This window comes from Artemia sp. Qi Xiang Cuo, chromosome 11, assembly GCF_049724085.1.
Source record: "Artemia sp. Qi Xiang Cuo chromosome 11, ASM4972408v1, whole genome shotgun sequence".
NCBI lineage: Eukaryota > Metazoa > Arthropoda > Branchiopoda > Anostraca > Artemiidae > Artemia > Artemia sp. Qi Xiang Cuo.
In genome coordinates this window covers 46,785,002-46,807,982 of record NC_142804.1, presented here as the reverse complement: position 1 = coordinate 46,807,982, position 22,981 = coordinate 46,785,002, and the positions used below count along the sequence as shown (strand labels likewise).

The 22,981-nt window shown below is 33.7% G+C and overlaps 1 protein-coding gene across 1 annotated transcript in view; it reads left to right on the top strand.

Moving 5' to 3' along the window:
- Nucleotides 1–5,427, top strand: part of LOC148947048 (uncharacterized) — a 60,262-nt gene extending 54,835 nt beyond the window's left edge. Inside the window, exon 3 of the transcript XR_016142415.1 lies at nt 4,692–5,427. The gene's annotated coding sequence lies outside the window, so the exon portion shown is untranslated. The remainder of the gene's footprint in view (nt 1–4,691) is intronic.
- The last annotated feature ends 17,554 nt before the right edge of the window (nt 5,428–22,981 follow it).

Here is a 22,981-nt window from a genome sequence, read left to right as displayed (position 1 = left end):
TGCGCTGTCACATTTGAAATTCACAGGAAACCATTTCCCGCGTAAAATATATTCAATCTGTCTTGATCTCGCATGAATTTCTGAAAAAATCTAAGGTGTTCCTAGTTACACTATTATGGCTTCGATAGAATATTAATATTTATCTCTCAGACCTAAAGACCAGAGAAGACATATTTAAAAATGAAATCCCCTCACGTTTCTTGTCCCAGTCGATTATGCAAATCAAGTTCCCAGAAATTCTCTCCCCCTTCGTGGATCACACTTAGATGGATTCTATGCCCATATATGGAGTCCCCCCCGGACTGGCACCCCCTTTTCTACTTGCCCTTGGGGTATATAATATTTTTATAGAAAGTTTTGTCGTAGAAGCTTCTAAAAGGGCTCATTTGATTGGAAATTGAGAAGACTAATGCCTTTTTTTATTAATAGAAAGTGATCAAAGGGCAAATGCCCCCCCCCCCCCACGCCCATAATTTCCCCAAACGCTTCCATTAAAAATTTTGAGATAGTTGTTTTGTTCAGCGAATTAGAATGGTCTAGAAATTATGTCTTTGAGGATAACAAAACCCCCAGCCCTCAGGGTAAGGGTTGTAAGTTATGAGCTGGGGACATATAAGGTTTTTATAGAAAGCGTGGTCATATAAACTTCGGAGGGGGCTCATTGGATTAGTAATCAGACGCTCCAGTGTTCTTTTTAAGAGTCAAAGTGATCGGAGGATAGCTACCCCCCCTCCCCCCCCCACACACACACGTCGTATTGTCCTGAAATGTATCTAATAGAAATTTTGAGATAGCTATTCTGTTCAAAATGATCTAAATATCATATAACAAGGCCTTAGGGGTTTAAACAATCCCCAGAGAATAGGGGCAAGGGTTTTAAGCTATGTCCAGGGGGGTATTTAAGGTTTTAAAGGAAAGGATGGTTATTTAACTTTAGAAGTAGCTCAGTCTTTCTCCCTGAAAAATACTATGTCAATATAAAACGAACAGAAATTAATTAAAAAAAAACATCAACAAAATAAGTTTTTTTTAAAAAAGTAAAGAACTCTATTAAACCGAAATGAGCAAAAATAGAATCAAATAATCTACCAAGAATACAACTACCATAAATAAGAATAAATAAATAAACGAACCCTAAAACAAACAGAAATTAAACTAAATAAGAGTCAAACGAGCAGAAATGAATATGAGTAGGGTTCTAAACCCCAAGCTTTCTAAAAGCTAGAATAAAATTTTTACTTTACCGAAAAAAATTCTTTTAAATATTTTCACTTTTCATTGTTTTTGTTTGTTTTTGAGTATGACGACCCACCCTATGCTTTCTAAAAGCCAGAATGTTATTTGTACTTTACTGAAAAAAAATCTTTTAAATGTTTTAACTTTTATAACTTTAAGAAATAAAAAATTAATTAACATTTTAAGGAATAAATATCAGCATATGTATATTAAACTGACAATGCACCTTTTTTTCAGTAAATTCGTTGAATTTTTTTTTCAGTAATGTACAAATTATATTCTGGCTTTTAGAAAGCATAGGGGTTTAGAACCCTGCTCATATTAATTTCTGCTCAGTTTGAGTTTGACTCTGTTGTATATTTTAATTTCTGTTTGTTTTGAGTTCTTAACGTTTTTTTTGAAAAACTTATTTTGTGGAAAAAGTTTTTTCTAATTAATTTAGAAAAAAGTGAACATGGATGAAAACAAAACAGACTAAACAAACTCAGTACCAAATAGCTCAGGAAGGTATAACCTTTCTCTGGAGGTGTAATTGTCTTTAGAAATCATTAGATACTGAGTATCTGAATTTTTACGGACGAAACGCGTTATCAAATTTAACTAATTTATTTCGCTTATTTATTTTGGTACTTGTATGACATAGCCTACCCCCTTCCTAATATTCTTCTAATATGTTTCTAATATGTTTCTTTGACACTCAATCCTAATGAAATATACCAAACTAAGATAAAAATATAATACTTTAGAAACAAATTTGGGCTATATATTTGCACACTCAGGGGGGGGGGGGGGTAAAGTATAGCGGGTCTGAATGCCTAATGTGTTAAAACACAATTATTCTGCATATTATGCAGAGTAATTTTTTTCTGACTTCACAATGTCCAAATATTTAACCCCCACCCCCTAATGTGCAAATATACTGCTCAAATTACATATTTTCCATCTATTTTGTCACTTTTCTTTGTCTTGTCTCATGCTTGGCTGAAAGAAACTAACGAAAAAACCGGTTCTATAATGCATCAATGAATGAACAACTTGAGCGGTAGGGGGTTTATCATACAAGTACCTTTATTTTCACGGTTCAACATGACAAACTCTGGTACATATCCTTAGTACTTCAAGTCTGCTGTCATTTCTTCCTCTAAATTTTATTTCAAGTAACGTCCTCAGTATGAACACTATTTCAACAAAAACTATTCGTTGAAATCAAAGAAAAGCTGCCCCTTGCAAATGTCTCCCCTGGTCTTGAGTGTCTTAACATTATGTCAACCAGAATTATTTCCGTACTAATATAAAGACATTCCCAAATGTTTCCCCATTTATTAAAATAGCCATAACAGAGCTTCTTAATTGAGGGATGCACGTCTCTGCTGTTTTGCGAATACCTCATGTGTAGGATAAGACAACGTTATAATTTATAACTTAAGTGGCTCGAGAGGACGAAAAATTGATGTTTCTTCAAAAGGACTAAATATAAATATTCCCAACATATCATCGATAAACTTGAAAAGAGGAAACTTTGCATCAAGAAAGATTAAAGAAGAAATCGCTTCCTATAATACGTGAACAAAGGCCACACAAGTCCATTCTTTAGGGGGGGGCAACTTAGGGGAATACTTGTTGTTTCTTCCTCTGAAGCGGAGGGATCACCACAGGATTAAACTGATAAGTAATCAAAAGGAAATTTACAGTTACATCACAGGTTTCCGTCGATTAACTTGGATTTCCGTTTTAGAGGTCAAATATTCAGGAAAGACTAGCTTATTCAGCTTTTTTATCTCAGCTTTTAGCTAGCTCAGAGACACCACGCATGAAAACATTTTTAGAAGAAAATGAAGACAGACAAGCACAAGTACAAAATTTATCAGTAAACAATTGTGCTCAGTTGTACATCTGTATAATATACTTTTAGCTTGTGGGTCAGGCAAACTGTCTTACAGTAAAAATTTATATAGCCCTTTTTCTATCTCTCTCTTTTTCCCGCTGTATCCTTTGTTAGTCACCCCTTTAAAGAGACAAGTAGCAACCTTGCCGCAGCGGGGATCAATCCCTAGGTCTCGTATTAACACGCAGATAATCAATCCAATGTGCCACCACAGAGTATGATTGCTTTGCGGGTTAGAAAAAATTGCCTTGGAACAAAAGTAGGAGTTGGATCATAGGCAACACAACTTGTTGACTTATTAAGAACCAGGAATCTCCAGGGTACTTTTTTATTTGGCTCATTATACGCAATTAATCGATGCATTGGTCACAAACTAAATTTTAACATAGATTTTAAGGTCCAAACCTGATGTTTTGGACCTTATTTAAACCTGAAATTCCATGTGGCTGTTGCCCAATGTATGCCAAGACCCCATTTAAAATCTGATCAAAATTTCAAGTTAGATATTTTCACGGATGAGAAAAATTAGTCTGATCTGAATGAAAAAATACTTCACAGTCGACATTAAAGAGCAATGTTAGTTCCATACATACCAAATAACTTGAAATACTCATTAAACAAATTACGGTAAAGAAGTAAATAATAAAACATATATAAACTAGCCAACATACCAAATAACTTGAAATAATAATTAAACAAATTACGGTAAAGAAGTAAATAATAAAAAATATATGAACTAGCCAACAACGCAGCGAATGTATATAACTAAAAACAAGCTTGCGTCTTCAATTTACAATTCAGAATAAATCGATTGAAAATTTATTGCTGGTGGTGGAGGTGGCCTTAGGATTATTCAACATCTTCAACCGGTGAATCTTGGCTTCAACTCCCGCGACAATATTGATTTTTCAAGCAATTATATTAAATTACGTGTGTCCAATGCATTATTTTTACTTGTCTTAGACACTAGGGAGAAAACCCATTCGATCGTGTTTTCCTTTAAGAGAACTAGATTACAGTGCCTTTTCTAAGAGCCAAACCGATCGGAAAATAGCTTGATTTCTCACAAGCCCTCGAGCATCTCACAATTCCGAATTGTATTGGATCAAATTTTAAGATGTTCATTTTAATTAGGACGGTCAAAAGATCCAAAAAAAGTACCTACCTGGTGGTATATTAGTAGCCTACTATTTCGAGCAGTCAGGACCCAAAGTCGCGCAGAAGGCCTATATGAATCAGAAGTTTTATATTTACATTTTAATAAAAAAAACGCCTACGTTTTATACCTCGCCAAATAAGTTGAAACTCGCCAAATAAGGTTTTTCAATCTGTATGACAGAAGAACATAAAATGAGATTCTTCGGAAAGTGCCCCCTGCATCTCGTCCCCCCCCCCCCCAAAAAAAAAGTAATCACAAATTTAAGTGATGTACCTCTTTTTTCCAGAATTATTTGGTGACTGTTCACTGAATGGTCTAGAATGATTAAAATTTGATCATTAACATCAAAATATGACTTGGCAAAATCAGTCCACATTGTGTAAATTCTTAAGAATTTTTTCTGATTTATAGACGAGATTTTCGTAGAAATTTGGAAGAGGGGATTGATCGCAAAGTTCCACTCATTCGAAGTCTCCATACCTTTGGCATGAATAATGCAACCTGATCCTCCTGCAATGTGCCCCAGAGCTCTTCCGGATGAATTGAGTCACAATTTAAATGTAACTATTGTAATCAGAATGGTCGAAAACCCCTAAAGCATTGTAAAAAAACAAAAAATGTAATCTTCAAAGGGATTAGACAGTTAAAAAAAAGTCTCCTGTTATCTCGAAAAGCTGAAACGTCTACCTACTTTACGATTAAAAATGAAAGCATGAAGTGGTGATGGTAATCATTCGTAAATAGCAATAAAATATTTCAAGACCACTCCATGCTTCAAAAAGTTTCAATATTTCCAGGTACCATGAAAAAATCATCATTTTAATTGTTTGTAGTGCATTTGAAGATAGTGTTATATTCTTAAGTACTTTTTAGTAAGTTTTTTTTTTTAACCGATTTGAAAATTTGGTATGGACAGAAAAGTAAATCTTTTCACATTGCAAACTTACGAGTGTCGTATGGTTCGATAACACCAAAGTGACGGAAAAAAACCGCAGTACATGATTTGTGGTAGTTTTACTTTTGGTAGATTATTGAATGCTATTTTTGTTCATTTTGGTTTAATGGAGTGCTTTACTTTTTTTTTAAACTTATATGGTTGAAAAAGTGTTTTTTAATTAATAAAATATAAAAACAAGAATGCAAACAGGCACGTATCCAGGATTTTTTTCGGGGTGAGGGGTTACAAAAAAAACATCAAAATTTGGTTTATATTCATTTTTTTTTCGTTTTTACTAGTCGGACAAACATTTCAGGGGTGGGGGGTTCTAAGTTCCCCCCCCCCCTGGATATGACCTTGAATATAAATAAAAATAATCGCGCAAGAGGATGAAAAGAACCTAACCGCAGGCAAGCTTGTTCTTTTACCTTGGTATCCAACTTATTATAACATATTATTATATCAGTGGCACTAAAAATTTGAATAACCTATCGGTTCCTATACCAACGAGGCAGATATAAAAGGAATTTACAGTAACGAAAATTCCATGCCCTAATGTTGTGCATATCACTAGTATTAAAAAATGGGCACAAACCGGACAGAAAAAGAATGGAATGGTCACAATAAGTTGCATAAATGGGAGTGGGGGGAGTGTCCTCCTCAAAGACATGATTTCCAGATCGTTCAACTACATTAAACAAAATGGCTATCTCAAAATTTTGATTGGATGTGTTCGGGGAAATAGTGGGTGTGGAAGGGGTTTTAATTGCCTTCCAATCACTTTCGGCTATTAAAAAGGGCCCTAGCCAGTCCAATTCCCAATCGAATGAGCCCTTTTCGAAGTTTCTACGACAACTCCTTCGATACGAAGTGCCCTGGTCTAAAACCAACCAAAAATACATTGTGCCAACATCGTTCTTTACTTAGGCAGCGCTATTGCGCTGCCTATGATTTTTCAACGACTACTACCAAAAACTGTATAACAGCATATAGACGTTTTTTTCTCATAAAAACTGAATTTATGACTTTCCCTAATTTTTTAAGATATGTATAACTGTGTAAATTTTGGTCAAACCAATTCAAGCAATCGGACTTCATTTTCACTTTTGTGTTAAGATGAGACTCAAAGAAAAAGGATTTCCAAGTCTGTAAAAACAGTCGCTTTTGTTGGACAAATATCAAAGTTGATATTTTCTCAAGTAGTTAAAGAATTTAGTCTACCCTTTTCTTTTGTCTTTACATTAATGTAGAGTTTCTATTTTGAAGTAAACACACAGAATCGGATAGAGCTTCACTGTTTCAAATAGTTCTTTGTTTAAAGTGTATTTTTTAATATATAAAACTATATAAAAATAATAAAAATTACACTTTTTTTCCATAGCCATTTTATATGCGGATTTAATAAAAGTAATTTTTTTCTTTAGATAAATGTACTTTTTCACACAAACCCTCAAAAAAACATCGTTTTTAGGGTTTTTAAAATGCGGATTAATGGAGGAGGGTTTTATCTTTGCTGAAGTTGAAAAAAGCTGTAATGTATTTGAATTTTTAAATGTGACAATAAAGTTTTGTTTCTTTTATAGGAGAATCCTGAGTATACCGCTTATGAGTATACTAAGAGTATACGTTGGTAACCATTATGACAGTTTAAACTATCCAGTAGTCAATAATGTACCTTCAACAAGGGAAAAAAATAAAAAATATGAAATTAGAAGAAAAGTTACAGATAAAAATCCTGGTTAAATTGACTCAGACCAACATATTTTTGATGCCATAGGAGTTATGAAATATTTTTAACGTCCGAAAGAAAATCTTTTCGTGGTATATCTCAAATCTTGATAAATTTACAGGAGATTTTTAAGCTGGAGTTTTTTTTTCTTTTTTTCGACTGGAGGATTTAGAGGGAAGAAAATGTAAATATAACACTAGTTGGCTGCATATTTGCGTTCTACAAATTACGTTCTGACGCTAGAAGTTACAGGTGACGTTAGAAGGTCTGACGTTACGTTAGACGGTATAGGGGACGTTACACCTACTTATCTTTGTAATTAATAAAAAAAACTTTTTCCACAAAATAAGTTTTTCAAAATAAAAGTAAAGAACCTCATTAAACCAAAAATGAGCAAAAATAAAATCAAATAATTTAGCAAGCATGAAACTACCACAAATCAACATCGATAAATAAATGAAACCAAAAACGAACAGAAATTACAATTAATAACCAAGTCAAACTCAAAACGAGCAGAAATTAACATGAGTAGGGCTCAAAATTTCTATGTCTTCCCAAGGCCAAATCATAATTTGCACTTCACAGAAAAAATATAAATGTTTTTACTTTTATAACTTTAATAAATCAAATAATATTAATATTTTGATTACTAAATATCAGTATATGTATTTTAAACAATGCACATTCATTTGTATTTTTTTTCAGTAAAGTGGTAGTTTTTTTCAGGTTTGTGGTGGTTTTTTTTTCAGGTATGCCCCAAGGGTATAAATTACAACCCCTGCCCTAAGGGCTGTTAGGGGGTTGTCATCCTCAAAGACCTGATTTCCAGAACTTTCAACTACGTTGAGCAAAATGGCTATCTCAAAATTTAGATTGGATGTGTTTGGGGAAAATGTGGGCGTGAGAGGGGGGGGGGGGGAGTTGCCCTCCAATCACTTTCGACTATTAAAAAGGGCACTAGCCCTTTGAATTTCCAATCGAACGAGCTTTTTTTGAAGTTTCTATGAGAACACTCTATAAAAAACCTTATATGCCCTCAGGGCATAACTTACAACCCTTGCCCTGAGGGCTGTGAGGGAGTGTTCTCCTCAAAAACATAATTTCTATGTGGAAATCAACTACGCTGAACAAAATGGCTATCTCCAAATTTTGATTGGATATGTCTTGGGAAATGGTTGGTGTGGAAAGGGTGTTAGTTGCCTTCCAATCACTTTCGACTATTAAAAAGGGCATAAGCCACTCCACTTACCATTCGAATGAGCCCTTTTTAAAGTTTTTACGACAACTCCTTCGATACGAAGTGCCCTGGTCTAAGACCAAGAAACAAAAAAAAAAAATACATTGTGCCAACATAGTTCTTTACTTAGGCAGCGCTTATGCGCTGCCTATGATAGTTTCTGCTAGTTTTAGGGTTAGATTGGTTATTTATTATAATTTCTGTTTGTTTTGCTTTTCATTTAGTTATTTATAGTCGTTTCAAATATTATTGGATATACAAAATAATATTGAAATATACGCTTGAAATATTATGTGACTTTATTTCTGGTCGTATTTGGTTTAATATAGCTCTTTATTTTTCTTTGAAAACCCTGTTTTATGGGATTTTTTTTTTAATTAATTTCTATTCTTTTTTAATTGACATAGTCTTTAGTAGAAAGACCTCATGAGCTCGTGACGGGAGTCCATATATGGGCATAGAGTCCCTAGGGAGATGGTTTTTCTCACTGAGAATGAAAAAACAGGATTTTTCTCACTTGAAAAAACAGGATTTTTCTCACATTGATGGATGTTTCTTTGAGGGTTTTGAGTGTTGGTCAATTTATTTGTTGTTTTTCTTGGATATCAACAGTAATTTATGTCTGTTTTATGGTTTTTGTCAGTGAGAATGAAAAAACAGGATTTTTCTCACTTTGATGTATTTCCAAGGAGAATGGTCTCCGGGCGAAGTTTATTAATGTCTTTGGAGTTCGTCCAGGAGACTTGCTTCCGGGTAAAGTTTGTAAATGCGCATTAACGGTGGGGAAGAGATATTTTGATCTTAGAGATGAAGAGATTAACGCGGGAAAGGGTTTCCTAGAAATTTCAAATGTGACAGCTCAGGGATGCCAAAACAAAAGGAACACGCAGAAATTACGTTTAAGGGTTATTTGGGCGAAACCGTTTTAGACGTTTTAGGGAATTATTTGGGCGAAACAGTTAGAGACATTTTAAAAGATGATTTTAGAAAATGTTTTAGAAGAGGATTTGAGGGTGAAGCTCTGTGGTCGTTATAATACACAAGTTGTATTTGAATAGTGTTGTGAGGTCCTCTACCCCAACCCCAAAGGGCCCCGACCCCCCATACCCCAACCCAAAGGCCCCCCGACCCACTCAAATGCCCCAAAGCCCCCAAATGCCCCCCGCCCCCCCAAGTGCCCCTGGGCCCCCAAAGGCCCCACCCGGGCCCCCAAAGAGTCCCCTCCCCATTTTGTAATACTTTTTTAAGGCTCTATTATATCTTTTCAGAACAAGTTATTTTCTTAATGTCCATCCTAAACCCATTTTACAAGTTGAAGTACCCATCCTCCTCAAGCAGAACTTTACGACTTTTTGTACACCCCAAGATCAAGCAATACTTTTCAAAAGGCATTTCAGAACAAGTTCTTTTCTTAGTGACCGTCCTAAACCCATTTTACAAATTGAAGTACCCATCCTTTACACCCACAACTTTACTTTACAGCTTTTTGAATGCTCCAACACCAAGCAATACTTTTCAAAAGGCATTTCAGAACAAGTTCTTTTCTTAATGTCCTTTCTAAACCATTTTACAAGTTGAAGTACCCATCCTTTTCACCCACAACTTTACTTTACAGCTTTTTTGAATGCTTCAACACCAAGCAAAACTTTTCAAAAGGCATTTCAGAACAATTTCTTTTCTTAATGTCCTTCCTAAACCCATTTTACAAGTTGAAGTACCCATCCTTTTCACCCACAACTTTACTATACTCCCTTTTTGAATGCACCAACACCAACCAATACTTTTCAAAGGCCATTTCAGAACAAGTTCTTTTCATAATGTTCATCCTAAACCCATTTTTACAAGTTGAAGTACCCATCCTTTTCACCCACAAATTTACTTTACAGCTTTTTGAGTGCCCCAATACCAAGCAATACTTTTCAAATGGTATTTCAAAATAAGTTCTTTTTTTAATGTACCTCCTAAACCTATCTTACAAATTGAAGTACCCATCCATTTCATCCACAACTTTACTTTACAGCTTTTGAATGCTCCAACACCAAGCAATACTTTTCAAAGGGCATTTCAGAACAAGTTTTTTTCATAATGTCCATCCTAAACCCATTTTACAAGTTGAAGTACCCATCCTTTTCACCCACAACTTTACTATACTGCTTCTTGAATGCTCCAACACCCAGCAATACTTTTCAAAAGGCATTTCAGAGCAAATTCTCTTCTTAATGTCCTTCCTAAGCTCATTAGACAAGTTGAAGTATCCATCTTTTTCACCCAAAACATTACTTTATATTTTTTTGAATGTCCCAACACCAATCAATACTTTTCAGGGCATTTCAGAACAAGTTCTTTTCTTAATATCCCTCCTAAACGCATTTTAAAAATTGAAGTAACCATCACTTTTACCCTCAACTTTACTTTACAGCTTTTTTGAATGCTCCAACACCAAGCAATACTTTTCAAAAGGCATTTCAGAACAATTTCTTTTCTCAATGTCCTTCCTAAACCCATTTTACAAGTTGAAGTACCCATCCTTTTAACCCACAACTTTACTATACTGCCTTTTTGAATGCCCCAACACCAAGCAATACTTTTCAAGGCATTTCACATCAAGTTCTTTTCTTAATGTCCCTCCTAAACCCATTTTACAAATTGAAGTACCCATCCTTTTTACACACAACTTTACTTTACAGCTTTTTTGAATTCTCCAACACCGAGGAATACTTTTCAAAAGGTATTTCAGGACAGTTACTTTTCTTAATGTCCTTCCTAAACCCATTTTATAAGTTGAAGTTCCCATCCTTTTCACCCGCAACTATACTTTACAGCTCTTGAATGCCACAACACCAAGCAATACTGTTCAAAAGACATTTCTGAACAAGGTCTTTTCTTAATGTCCCTCCTAAACCCATTTTACAAGTTGAAGCTCCCCCCTGTTTCCTTCACGAACTTAATATTCAGATTTTTTCAATACTCTAGCGCCAATAAAAACTTGTCAAAAGGGCATTCAATAACCAGACCTATTCTGTATGTCCTGCTTCGGCCAATATAAAAGAATTAACTATAAAACACTTTAACCCCCAACTGTAAGTTGAAGCTTGTCGAATGATCCAACGCAAGGCACCACTTTTCGAAAATTATTTCAGAACAAGCTCTTTTCATAATATCCCTCCTAAGCCTATTTTACAAATTGAACTACCCATCCCTTTCACAAACAACTTTACTTTACAGCCTTTTGAATGCGCCAACACCATGCAATACTTTTCAAAGGCATTTCAGAACAAGTTCTTTTCATAATGTCCATCCTAAAACCAATTTACAAGTTGAAGTACCCATCCTTTTCACTCAAAACTTTACTTTACAGCTTATTAAATGCCCAACACCAAGCAATATTTTTCAAATGTATTTCAGAACAAGTTATAGTCTTAGTGACCGTCCTAAACCCATTTTACAAATTGAAGTACTCATCCTTTTCACCCAAATCTTTACTTTACAGCTTTTTGGATGCTCCAACACCAAGCAATACTATTCAAAAGGCATTTCAGAACAAGTTCTTTTCTTAATGTCCGTCATAAATCCATTTTGCAAGTTGAAGCAACCATCCCTTTCACTCACAAGTATACTTTAAAGCTTTTTGAATGCCCCAACACCAAGCAATACTTTTTAAATGGCATTACACAACAAGTTCCTTTCTTAATATCACTCCTAAGTCCATTTTACAAGTTGAAGTACTCATCCTTTTAACCCACAACTTTACTTTACAGCTTTTGAATGCACCAACACCAAGCAATACTTTTCAAAAGTCATTTCAGAACCTGTTCCTTTCTTAACATTCCTCCTAAAACCATTTTACAACTTGAAGTACCCATCCTTTTCACCAAAACTTAACTTTACAACTTTTTTCTTAATATCCCTCCTAAATCCATTTTACAAGTTGAAGTACCCATCTTTTTCACCCAGAACTATACTTCACTGCTTTTTGAATCCCCCAACACCAAGTAATACTTTTCAAAAGGCATTTCAGAACAAGTTCTTTTCTTAATGTCCCTCCTAAACCAATTTTACAAGTTGAGGTACCCATCCTTTTCACCAAAACTTTACTTTACAACTTTTTTGCACGCCACAATATCATGCAAGTTTCCACTTCAGTTCAGATTTTTCTCAGAGATGAAAAAATTTAAAATACTGTTCCAAATTTTTTCATAGAATATAGAAAGTTCAAGTTATCTTCTGAATTTTATTAAAGAACTTGCAGTTCAATTCTAATTTCTCCAAAGAAAATAAAAATCTTCCACTTCAGTTCTTAATTTCACAGACACAAGGAAATTTAAAGTTCTCTTTGAAATTTTTCCTTAGAAGATAGAAAAAGCTATACCATAATTGTGAATATTTTCCCGGAAGATAAAAAGTTCTACTTCAATTTTAAATTTTCACATCGAAGTGAAGAAAAGTTCAAGTTCTAGTCATCACGAAGATTCCACTTCAGTTCAGATCTTTCTCAAAGAGATGAAAAAATTTAAAATACTGTTCCAAATTTTTCATAGAAGATAGAAAGTTCAAGTTATCTTCTGAATTTTATTAAAGAACTCACAGTTCAATTTTAATTTCTCCAAAGAAATAAAAATCTTCCACTTCAGTTCTTAATTTCACAAAGACACAAGGAAATTTAAAGTTCTATTGGAAATTTTTCCGTTGAAGATAAAAAAAGCTATACCATAGTTGTGAATATTTTCCCGGAAGATAAAAAGTTCTACTTCAATTTCAAATTTTCTCAATGAAGTGAAGAAAAGTTCAAGTTCTAGTCTGAATTTTCTCAATGAAAAATAAATTAGTTATTGATCAATTCTATTTTTTCTAAATAATGCAAAAAGGTTCCACTTCAGTTCAGATTTTTCTCAAAGAGATGAAAAAATTTAAAATATTGTTCCAAATTTTTCTTAGAACATAGAAAAGTTCAAGTTCTTTTCTGAATTTTACCAAAGAACACACTTCAATTCTAATTTCTCATGAGAAAATAAAAATCTTCCACTTCAATTATTTATTTTCACAAAGACACAAAGAAATTTAAGACACAAAGAGAAAAGTTATACATTGATCGTTAATATTTCACTATGAAGATAAGGAGCTAATTTTCTCATTGATGTGAAGAAAAGTTCAAGTTCTTTTCCTAACTATCCCTATGAAAAGAAATAAGTTACAGATCAATTCTATTTTTTAAGAAAATATAAAAATTTTTGACTTCAGCTCAGATTTTTCTCAAAGAGATGGAAAAATTTAAAATTACTGTTCTAAATTTTTCATAGAAGATAGAAAAAGTTATGCATTGATCATGAAAAGTTAACTCAAGTCTGAATTTTATTAAAGAACTTACAGTTCAATTCTAATTTCTCCAGAAAAAAAATAAAAATCTTCCACTTCAGTTCTTAATTTCACAAAGACACAAAGAAATTTAAAGTTCTCTTCTGAATTTTCTTAGAGAAAAGAAAAAAGCTATAGTTCAATTCTAATTTTTCTTTCAAAGAAAATAAAAAATCTCTAACTTTTTAACAAACATTCTAAGCACTTAACATGCTAACGTTTCCTAAGATAATAGAAATATAACAAAGTAATGCATAAAATATTTTTATTGAAGTAACAACATGTAATAAAAACATAAAAATATGTTACGGACATTATTTTACATTATTAACATCATTGAACAACATTGAACATTCTGAATCTGTTCCATAAAATAATTTATCGAGTTCTCTCTCTTTTGATTCTAGAGTTACTCGCTTCTCTTAGTTCATAACCACTAGGATAATCATTCATCCATTTTGAGTCATATACAATTTCCACAGGGAATGTCACCTACTGATTCAATACACGTTTCATCCTAGGTATTATTTGATTCATTGACTATATGATCAATAGTAGTAATAATGCTCACTTGTGCTTCATTGTCCAAACAATTTGTCATTATATTCATTAGTAATATTGTCTGCCAATGCTCTTTTTATTTTACCAGCAATTTCACTATCTATTATCCCATTATTTTTACAGAGGCAACAGTTTTGGCAAGTTGACAAGATATGATTTTTAATGTTGGTGCAGCAGTAGGCCCTTCTTTTCCTTACTGATCTCATTTGAATGCTAACACCGGAAAGATGACAATAAGATCTATTAACGGCTAACATGTTACCAGAACCATTAGCTAGAAGTTGCCCATCTTCATCAACTATTATTTTTAAGATGGTATTCTCTTTGAGCACTAACTTTTCTGGAAATGATACTTTCACAAATCCACCTTTTGAACGATGAAAATTCTTGACTACTCCAAAGGAATTTAACTCCTCACTGTCATGACAACATAGGCACACATTCCCAATAATATCTCCACTACTACTTGTCCCATAGTTCAAATATATCTCTTTGTCAGCATTCAAGGCAACAATGACTTTATCATGTGCACACACTTTCTTCGAATAATTCATTTTCACGTCTTTTTTGAAAAATATGGTGTAGGTTTTTATCCCTCCAATGGTAAAAAATTACTGATTTAACGCACGCAATAAACTAGATAGTCTCGATAACCTACCATGGAGTACCACTGGGAGAGCCGCTTTCAATGTAAGAGCAACCATAGAGTACGTTTGCTACACCCGCTAGCATGCATAGTGAGAGAGAAATACGAAGTCGACCTGGGGGGATTTTCCGGCGAGTATGGTTAGGTTAGGTTAGAATAGATTAAGTTAGGTTAGATTAGGTTAGGTTAAGTGAGGTTAGGTAAGTTAGGCTAGGTTAGCTAAGTTAGGTTAGATTAGGTTAGCTAGTAAACATCTCTCCATGTTTAAGTTAGGTTAGGTTAGGCTATATTAAGTTATGTTATGTTAGTTAGGCTAGTTAAGTTAGGTTAGGTTAGCTAGTAAACATCTCTCCTTGTTTAAGTTAGGTTAGGTTAGGCTATATTTTGTTATGTTATGTTAAGTTAGATTAGGTTAGCCTACGTACGCGCGCGTACGTAGGCTAACCTAACCTAACTTAACTTAACCTAACATAACTTAATATAGCCTAACCTAACCTAACTTAAACATGGAGAGATGTTTACTAGCTAACCTAACCTAACTTAGCTTAGCTAACCTAGCTTAACTTACCTAACCTGACTTAACCTAACCTGACTTAACCTAACCTAATCTAACCTAACTTAATCTAGTCTAACCTAACCTAACCATACTCGCCGGAAAATACCCCCAGGTCGACTTCGTATTTCTCTCTCACTATGCATGCTTGCTGGTGTAGCAAACGTACTCTATGGTTGCTCTTACATTGGAAGCGGCTTTCCCAGTGGTACTCCGTGGTAGGTTTTCGAAACTATCTAGTCTATTGCGTGCGTTAAATCAGTAATTTTTTACCAAATGAGGGATATACACCTACACCATATTTTTAAAAAAAGACGTGAAAATGAATTATTCGAAGAAAGTGTGTGCACATGATAAAGTTATTGTTGCCTTGAATGCTGACAAAGAGATATATTTGAACTATGGGACAAGAAGTAGTGGAGATCTATTTGGGAATGTGTGCCTACGTTGTCATGACAGTGAGGAGTTAAATTCCTTTGGAGTTGTCAAGAATTTTCATCGTTCGAAAGGCGGATTTGTGAAAATATCATTTCCACAGAAGTTAGTACTCGAAGAGAATGCCAACATAAAAATAATGGTTGATGAAGATGGACAGCCTCTAGCTATTGTCTCAGGTAATATGTTAGCCGTTGATAGATTTTATTGTCATATTTCCAGTGTTAGCATTCAAATGAAATTAAAGACGAAAAGAATGGCCTACTTCTTCACCAACATTATAAATCATATCTTGTCGACGTGTAAAAACCGTTGCCTCTGTAAAAATCATGGGATAAGAAATAATGACATTGCTGGTAAAATAAAAAGAGTATTGACTGACAATACTAATAATGAATATAATGACAAATTGATTGGAAAATGAAGCACAAGTGAGCATTATTACTACTATTGATCATGTAGTCAATGAATCAAATAATACCTAGGATGAAACGTGTATTGAATCAGTAGGTGACATTCCCAGTGGAAATTGTATATAACTCAAAATGGATGAATGATTATTCTAGTGGTTATGAACTAAGAGAAGTGAGTAACTCTAGTATCAAGAGAGAGAGAACTCGATAAATTATTTTATGGAACAGATTCAGAATGTTCAATGTTGTTCAATGATGTTAATAATGTAAAATAATGTCTGTAACATATTTTTATGTTGTTACTACATGTTGTTACTTCAAAAAAAATATTTTATGCATTACTTTGTTATATTTCTATTATCATAGGAAACGTTAGCATGTTAAGCGCTTGGAATTTTCATGAAAAAGTTGGAGATTTTATTTTTTTTGAAAAAAAATTAGAATTGAATTACAGCTTTTTTCTTTTCTCTAAGAAAATTGAGAAGAGAAGTTTAAATTTCTTTGTGTCTTTGTAAAATTAAGAAATGAAGTGGAAGATTTTAATTTTACTCTGGAGAAATTAGAATTGAACTGTAAGTTCTTTAATAAAATTCAGACTTGAGTTAACTTTTCATGATCAACGTATAACTTTTTCTATCTTCTATGAAAAATTTAGAACAGTAATTTTAAATTTTTCCATCTCTTTGAGAAAAATCTGAACTGAAGTGGAAAATTTTTATTTTTTCTTGAAAAATAGAATTGATCTGTAACTTATTTCTTTTCTTTGGGATAGTTAGGAAAAGAACTTGAACTTTTCTTCACATCAATGAGGAAATTAGCTCCTTATCTTCATAGTGAAATATTCACAATCAATGTGTAACTTTTTCTATCTTCTACAAAAACTTGGGAGGAGAATTTTTGATTTATGTCTTTGGGGAAACATCTGAAATGAAGTGGAACCTCTTTATATTTTTAGGAAAAATAGAATTGTTCAATAACTAATTTCTTTTTCATTGATAAAATTGCGAAGAGAGCTTGAACTTTTCTTCACTTCATTGAGAAAATTTAAAATTAAAGTAGAACTTTTTATCTTCCTGGAAAATTTTCACAACTAAGGTATAACTTCTCTATCTTCTATGGAAAAATTTATAAAAGAACTTTAAATTTCTTTGTGTCTTTGTGAAAATAAATAATTGAAGTGGAAGATTTTTATTTTCTCATGAGAAATTAGAATTGAAGTGTGTTCTTTGGTAAAATTCAGAAAAGAACTTGAACTTTTCTATGTTCTAAGAAAAATTTGGAACAATATTTTAAATTTTTTCATCTCTTTGAGAAAAATCTGAACTGAAGTGGAACCTTTTTGCATTATTTAGAAAAAATAGAATTGATCAATAACTAATTTATTTTTCATTGAGAAAATTCAGACTAGAACTTGAACTTTTCTTCACTTCATTGAGAAAATTTGAAATTGAAGTAGAACTTTTTATCTTCCGGGAAAATATTCACAACTATGGTATAGCTTTTTTTATCTTCAACGGAAAAATTTCCAATAGAACTTTAAATTTCCTTGTGTCTTTGTGAAATTAAGAACTGAAGTGGAAGATTTTTATTTCTTTGGAGAAATTAAAATTGAACTGTAAGTTCTTTAATAAAATTCAGAAGATAACTTGAACTTTCTATCTTCTATGAAAAATTTGGAACAGTATTTAAAAATTTTTCATGTCTTTGAGAAAAATCTGAACTGAAGTGGAAACTTGCATGATATTGTGGCGTGCAAAAAAGTTGTAAAGTCAGGTTGTGGTGAAAAGGATGGGCACCTCAACTTGTAAAATGGGTTTAGGAGGGATATTAAGAAAAGAACTTGTTCTGAAATGCCTTTTGAAAAGTATTGCTTGGTTTTGGGGCATTCAAAAAGCTGTGAAGTATAGTTCTGGGTGAAAAAGATGGGTACTTCAACTTGTAAAATGGGTTTAGGAGGGACATTAAGAAAAAAGTTGTAAAGTAAAGTTGTGGTGAAAAGGATGGGTACTTGTACTTTTAAAATGGTTTTAGGAGGGACATAAAGAAAGGAACTGGTTCTGAAATGCCTTTGGAAAAGTATTGCTAGGTGTTGGGGCATTCAAAAGCTGTAAAGTAAAGTTGTGGGTGAAAAGGATGGGTACTTCAACTTGTAAAATGGGTTTAGGAGGGACATTAAGAAAAGGCCTTGTTCTGAAATGTCTTTTGAAAAGTATTGCTTGGTGTTGTGGCATTCAAGAGCTGTAAAGTATAGTTGCGGGTGAAAAGGATGGGAACTTCAACTTTTAAAATGGGTTTAGGAAGGACATTAAGAAAAGAAATTGTTCTGAAATGCATTTTGAAAAGTATTGCTTGGTGTTGGAGCATTAAAAAAAGCTTTAAAGTAAAGTTGTGTGTAAAAAGGATGGGTACTTCAAGTTGTAAAATGGGTTTAGGAGGGACATTAAGAAAAGAACTTGTTGTGGGGCATTCAAAAAGCTGTAAAATAAAGTTGTGGGTTAAAAGGATGAGTACTTCAACTTTTAATATGGGCTTAGGAGTGATATTAAGAAAGGAACTTGTTCTGAAATGCCTTTTGAAAAGTATTGCTTGGTGTTGAGGCATTCAAAAAGCTGTAAAGTAAAGTTATGGGTGTAAGGATGGGTACTTCAACTTGTAAAATGGGTTTAGGAAGGACACTAAGAAAAGAAACTGTTCAGAAATGCCCTTTGAAAAGTATTGCTCGGTGTTGAAGCATTCAAAAAGCTGTAAAGTAAAGATTTTGGTGAAAAGGATGAGTACTTCAACTTGTAAAATGGGTTTAGGACGGTCACTAAGAAAAGAACTTGTTCTGAAATGCCTTTGAAAAGTATTGCTTGGTGTTGGGCATTCAAAAGGCTGTATAGTAAAGTTGTGGGTGAAAAGGATGGGTACTTCAACTTGTAAAATGGGTTTAGGATAGACATTATGAAAAGAACTTGTTCTGAAATGCATTTGAAAAGTATTGCATGGTGTTGGCGTATTCAGAAGGCTGTAAAGTAAAGTTGTGTGTGAAAAGGATGGGAACTTCAACTTGTAAAATGAGTTTAGGAAGGACATTAAGAAAATAACTTGTTCTGAAATGCCATTTGAAAAGTATTGCTTGGTGTTGGAGCATTCAAAAAGGCAGTATAGTAAAGTTGTGTTTGAAAAGGATGGGTACTTCAACTTGTAAAAACGGTTTTGGAGGGACATTAAAAAAAGACATTATTCTGAAATGCCTTTTAAAAAGTATTGCTTGGTGTTGTGTCATTCAATAGCTGTAAAGTATAGTTGCGGGTGAAAAGGATGGGAACTTCAACTTTTAAAATGGGTTAAGGAAGGACATTAAGAAAAGAAATTGTTCTGAAATGCCTTTTGAAAAGTATTGCTTGGTGTTGGAGCATTCAAAAAAGCTGTAAATTAAAGTTGTGTGTAAAAAGGATGGGTACTTCAATTTGTAAAATGGGTTTAGGAGGGACATTAAGAAAAGAACTTGTTGTGAAATGCTTTGAAAAGTATTGCTTGGTGTTGGGGCATTCAAAAAGGTATTATAGTAAAGTTGTGGGTTTAAAGGATGGGTACTTCAATTTGTAAGATGGGTTTAGGAAGGACATTAAGAAAAGAAATTGTTCTGAAATGCCTTTTGAAAAGTATTGCTTGGTGTTAGAGCATTCAAAAAAGCTATAAAGTAAAGTTGTGTGTAAAAAGCATGGGTAGTTCAATCTGTAAAATGGGTTTAGGAGGGACATTAAGAAAAGAACTTGTTGGGAAATGCCTTGAAAAGTATTGCTTGGTGTTGGTGCATTCAAAAAGCTGTAAAGTAAAGTTGTGGGTGAAAAGGATGGGTTTTTCAACTTGTAAAATGGGTTTAGGAAGGACATTAAGAAAATAACTTGTTCTGAAATGCCTTTTGAAAAGTATTACTGGATGTTGGAGCATTCAAGAAGCAGTATAGTAAAGTTGTGGGTGAAAAGGATGGGTACTTCAACTTGTAAAATGGGTTTAGGATAGACATTATGAAAAGAACTTGTTCTGAAATGCCCTTTGAAAAGTATTGCATGGTGTTGGCGTATTCAGAAGGCTGTAAAGTAAAGTTGTGTGTGAAAAGGATGGGAACTTCAACTTGTAAAATGAGTTTAGGAAGGACATTAAGAAAATAACTTGTTCTGAAATGCCATTTGAAAAGTATTGCTTGGTGTTGGAGCATTCAAAAAGGCAGTATAGTAAAGTTGTGTTTGAAAAGGATGGGTACTTCAACTTGTAAAATGGGTTTAGGAGGGACATTAAGAAAAGACCTTGTTCTGAAATGTCTTTTGAAAAGTATTGCTTGGTGTTGTGGCATTCAAGAGCTGTAAAGTATAGTTGCGGGTGAAAAGGATGGGTACTTCAACTTGTAAAATTAAATTTTTAAAATGGGTTTAGGACGGACATTAAGAAAAGAAATTGTTCTGAAATGCCTTTTGAAAAGTATTGCTTGGTGTTGGAGCATTCAAAAAAGCTGTAAAGTAAAGTTGTGTGTAAAAAGGATGGGTACTTCAATTTGTAAAATGGGTTTAGGAGTGACATTTAGAAAAGAACTTGTTGTGAAATGCTTTGAAAAGTAGTGCTTTGTGTTGGGCATTCAAAAAGGTAGTAAAGTAAATTGATGGGTGAAAAGGATAGGTACTTCATTTTTTAAAACGGGTTTAGTAATGACATTAAGAAAATAAATTGTTCTGAAATGCCCTTTGAAAAGTATTGCTTGGTGTTAGAGCATTCAAAAAAGCTATAAAGTAAAGTTGTGTGTAAAAAGGATGGGTACTTCAATCTGTAAAATGGGTTTAGGAGGGACATTAAGAAAAGAACTTGTTGGGAAATGCCTTGAAAAGTATTGCTTGGTGTTGGTGCATTCAAAAAGCTGTAAAGTAAAGTTGTGTGTGAAAAGGATGGGTTTTTCAACTTGTAAAATGGGTTTAGGAAGGACATTAAGAACATAACTTGTTCTGAAATGCCATTTGAAAAGTATTGCTGTGTGTTGGAGCATTCAAAAAGCAGTATAGTAAAGTTGTGGGTGAAAAGGATGGGTACTTCAACTTGTAAAATGGGTTTAGGAGAGACATTATGAAAAGAACTTGTTCTGAAATGCCTTTGAAAAGTATTGCTTGGTGTTGGAGCATTCAAAAGCTGTAAAGTAAAGTTGTGGATGAAATGGATGGGTACTTCAATTTGTAAAATAGGTCTAGGAGGTACATTATAAAAAGAACTTGTTCTGAAATGCCATTTGAAAAGTATTGCTTGGTGTTGGAGCATTCAAAAGGCTGTAAGTAAAGTTGTGTGTGAAAAGGATGAGTACTTCAACTTGTAAAAATGGGTTTAGGATGAACATTATGAAAAGAAATTGTTCTGAAATGGCCTTTAAAAAGTAGTGCTTTGTGTTGGAGCATTCAAAAAGGCTGTATAGTAAACTTAGGGGTGAAAAGGATGGGAAGTTTAACTTGTAAAATGGGTTAAGGAAGGATATATGGAAAAAGAAATTTTTCTGAACTGACTTTTGAAAAGTATTGCTTGGTTTTGGACCATTCAAAAAAGCTGTAAAGTAAATGTGTGTGTTTAAAGGATGGGAAATTCAACTTTTAAAATGGGTTTAGGAGGGACATTATGAAAAGAAATTGTTCTTAAATGACTTTTGAAAAGTATTGCTTGGCGTTGGAGCATTCAAAGATCTGTAAAATAAAGTTTTGGTTGAAAAGGATGGGTACTTCAAATTGTAAAATGGGCTTAGGATGGTCAATAAGAAAATAACTTGTTCTGAAATGCCTTTTGAAAAGTATTGCTTGATCTTAGGGTTTGCAAAAAGTCGTAAAGTAGAGTTTTGGGTGAGAAGGATGGGTACTTCAACTTGTAAAATAGGTTTAGGATGGGCATTAAGAAAATAACTTGTTCTGAAAAGATATAATACAGCCTTAAGAAAGTATTCAAAAATGGGGAGGGGACTCTTTGGGGGCCCGGGGGCACTTGGGGGGGGGCGGGGGTATTTGGGGGCTTTGGGGTATTTGACTGCGTCGGGGGGCCTTTTGGTTGGGGTATGGGGGGTCGGGGCCCTTTGGGGTTCGGGTAGAGGACCTCACAACACTGTTCAAATACAACTTGTGTATTATAACGACCACAGAGTTTCACCCTCAAATCCTCTTCTAAAACATTTTCTAAAATCATCTTTTAAAATGTCTCTAACTGTTTCGCTGAAATAATTCCCTAAAATGTCTAAAATGATTTCGCCCAAATAACCCCTAAACGTAATTTCTGCGTGTTCCTTTTTTTTGGCATCCCTGCGCTGTCACATTTGAAATTTCTAGGAAACCCTTTCCCGTGTTAATCTCTTCATCTCTAAGATCAAAATATCTCTTCCCCACCGTTAATGCACATGTGCAAACTTCACCCGGAAACAATTCTCCTGAACGAACCCCAAAGACATTAATAAACTTCGCCCGGAGACCATTCTCCTTGGAAATACATCAAAGTGAGAAAAATACTTTTTTTTCATTCTCAGTGACAAAAACCATAAAACAGACATAAATTGTTGTTGATATCCAAGAAACACAACAAATAAATTGAAAAAGACTTATAACCGTCCATGAAACATCCATCAATATGAGAAAAATCCTGTTTTTTCAAGTGAGAAAAATCCTGTTTTTTCATTCTCAGTGAGAAAAACCATTTCCCTAGGGACTCTATGCCCATATATGGACTCCTGTCACGAGCTCATGAGGCCTTTCTACTGTCTTTTTCTTTGGTTAAGAAATGATTGTTTTAATTCTTTTTGGGTTTTCTCTGTAAGAATCAGATTTTGACTTATTATTTATAT